This window comes from Physcomitrium patens, chromosome 12 (assembly GCF_059467195.1).
Source record: "Physcomitrium patens ecotype Gransden chromosome 12, ASM5946719v1, whole genome shotgun sequence".
Taxonomy (NCBI): domain Eukaryota; kingdom Viridiplantae; phylum Streptophyta; class Bryopsida; order Funariales; family Funariaceae; genus Physcomitrium; species Physcomitrium patens.
Genome location: NC_143421.1, coordinates 5683114 through 5686360, shown reverse-complemented (window position 1 = coordinate 5686360; position 3247 = coordinate 5683114). Strand labels below are relative to the sequence as shown.

General features: G+C 27.4%; 1 pseudogene; it reads right to left on the bottom strand.

Moving 5' to 3' along the window:
- Positions 1 to 1587: 1587 nt before the first annotated feature.
- Positions 1588 to 3247, bottom strand: LOC141046047 (large ribosomal subunit protein uL24y pseudogene; annotated as a pseudogene).

The following is a 3247-nucleotide window of genomic DNA, read 5'->3' as shown; positions in this document are numbered from 1 at the left end:
CTATGTCTTAAAACCCAATGACCATCATTCACTACTTAAGATCCATGCATACACAACCACAAGTTTTCAATGAGATTAAAAATCAAAAAAAATTAAATTAAATTAAATTAAAAATAAGATTAGGATTTAGGGCCAAAATTTGGCATGGCTTTGCCTTTCACCAAAAGAGAGGAGAGAGAGAGAGAGAAAGAGGGCTTGGAGAACCAAGCCACTCTTATATAATTGAGTGGTGGATTGTGGAAGGGCGGCCACATCTCCACCCTTGATCTCTAAGATTCCTAATGTAGATCTACAGCCTTCATTCATCCAAGAGCCAATTTCATTACTAAGGCTGATGGCTCTTGTAAGTGGTCAAGGAAGCACCTTTTGATAAATCTAACTTCACCATTGTGTTCAAAACACCTTTTTATGCTAAAATCGACTACTCACATGCCTCAATCCATGCTCAATTGTAATTTTTATGAAAGTTTTTACCTACAAGGATCTTGGCAATTCTTGTAAAATCCTTCAAAATGAGAATTTCATTGCCCCACTTATATTTTGAAGGAGAGGGTTCTGATCTTGTTTTCTTCACTCCATGGGGTGAATCCAATGCCACCATTGCATTAAAAAAGCTTCCATTAATTAGAAGAATCACTATGCCACTTGAATTTGTTGAATTTGGAGGAAATCTCAAAACTATCATTGCTAAACTTCACTAGATTTTTTAGAATATTATAATTCTAATTCATTCTAAATCATGCGAAATAATTGAAGATAAACTCATAGGCTTTTAGTCAACCCTCATAGTAGTGACTAACAACCTCTAAATTATTAAAACTAAATAAGTTGATATTTTAATTTCTTAATTCTTATCACTTTGGTCCTAATTAATCTAGTTCAAGGAATTAGGCTATAGTTTATACCATCAAAGGTTGAAATCCTAAAAATTCTATAAAACTAAATTCTACTTATGTAAATCCTAATCTAACATGCTCATTTATCATAAAATAGGAAAATAACAAAAATTTAAATTTTGGGGCATAATTGTGAGATCACATTTATTCTTCTAGTCAAAAGAATATAAGCACAAGAGTGAGTTAGTGTATATGATAAATTGCATTTTAGTATGGAAGTTGTGACCTAGAAAGTATTTGGATGGCCTAAGTTTTGTAGCACAATCTGTACCATTGCAAAAAAATTATAAGTAAATATTTTAGAAGTTATACTTTTATTACAAGTAGAGAGAGTAGGAAAAAAATAAAAGTATTAAATGTCTTGTTTTTGTAATGTAATATAATATATATTTTTATTTATTTATTTAAGTTTTTTAAAAAATAGTTAGAATTCTAAACCTCATCTTAATTATTATTGTTGTACTTTGTTATATTCTTGAATACTCTTGAGTTACTACATCGCCTACCTTGATGTGTGTATTATACTAGCATCTTTTTTTGATGCTCCTGGTTCTCTATTCTTTGGATACAATGCTTGGCATTCTTTTTTCTTTTTTCTAAAATAAAAAATAAAAAATTTGGTGTTGAGTATGTAATCTCATCCATACAACTACATGGTTGGAGTGGTATCATTTTCAAAAATCAAAACTTTCTAATGCACTTCCTACAAGGGTGGAATAACATCTTCATTCATGAACTTTCTTTTCTTTGCAGATCGATCTTTGCCCTTTTGTTCTAAAAAGGTCTTTCTATCCTTATTCAACTTTAGCTTCATGATCGCTATATTGGACGTATTAATGCCAATATTTACAGTGGATCTGTTCACTTTTTCACAAATAATACTCTCCACATGAATCACCCACTTCCTCCAATACACTTGAAAAACCTTTCCTTCTCACTCTTTGAATATGTTGTACATAATCATGACTTTATCATCTTTCCTCATTAGCACAAACCGAACATTATACTTGTTCTTCAAGTGTAACAAGAGAGCAACGCTCATCAAAACCTGCCTTTTGCTAGAGGAGGCACTGAAGTGTGCCTTCCTCAACTAGCACCTAAAGCTGCTCACACTATAAGAGAACTTCATGGTTGTGGGCAATAGAGTCAATACACAAGATGCTGCAAGAGCTAATGCCAAAATTTTTGCAACTATAGTGGGTGGCAAAGGCACCAGTTTGCACAAGGCCCAAAAAGTAAGAAAAATTGTGGCTTTGGACTTCAATTCAAACTAAAAAAACAACAAGAATTTTTGTAATATTTAGCATTTTTGCAATTATCACAAAAAACATGGATAGATTTTATATTATCAAGAATACATGGATATTCTTGATATTTTGGCAAAATTTACATGCATGTATGATATTTTTTTAAGATTTTAATATAATTATTAAAGTTTTAAGATATAATATATACAATTATTTTTGAAGTAAATAATTTTGTATGGATAGAAAATTTAATGATAATTATTAAGAAAGAATATGTTTACATGCAATGCCATTAAAATTTATTTAATAAAAATAAGACTTATTAAAAGTATTTTATAATAAAAATTATACAAACTTTTTCAACTTACACAAAACTAAAAAAAAATTAAATCATAATCCAAAGATTTTTTAATAATATAAAAACGATTAATTTAAAGATTTATTCTTAATAGATAGGTATTTTAAGGCCATGACTAAATTATTTGAAATAAATAAAAAAAATTAGAATATATGACAAGAAAAATGAAATATGATATTTTTATCTATCTAGTTGTGAACAAAACATAAAAAATGTATATAAAAAAGATTAAAATATTTCTTCCAATAATAAACCTCAAGGCATATATTTAATATAATATAATATTTGAATAATAAGAAATTAGATCTACCTCAAATCTTTAATCATATTGTAAAAATGTATTGATAATTTGATTGATACATCTTCATTTTATCTTCTACATTAGAGTGATAGAATGGCAAGGTGCAAAAACAACCAATACATCTCGGTTTGTATTATTTTTATAATTATGTTCTTAAGATTTTACTTATTAAACTTCTTATCGTGATCTATTTTAAATTAAAATATACAAATAAAAAAATAAAATATAAAATATAATAGAAATTAAAACAATTATATTTCTGTGTAGATCAAAAAAACAATATAATTAATCTTTCTTTTAATAAAGCCATATGTATTATGATAAATTATAATTTAAAAATATTTGTAACTATATAAGCTACCAAACAGATAGTACAGACTATTTTCTTTAAAAACATAGAAACCTAAATTTTATTCTAATTATATATGAAAAAATATAACCACTT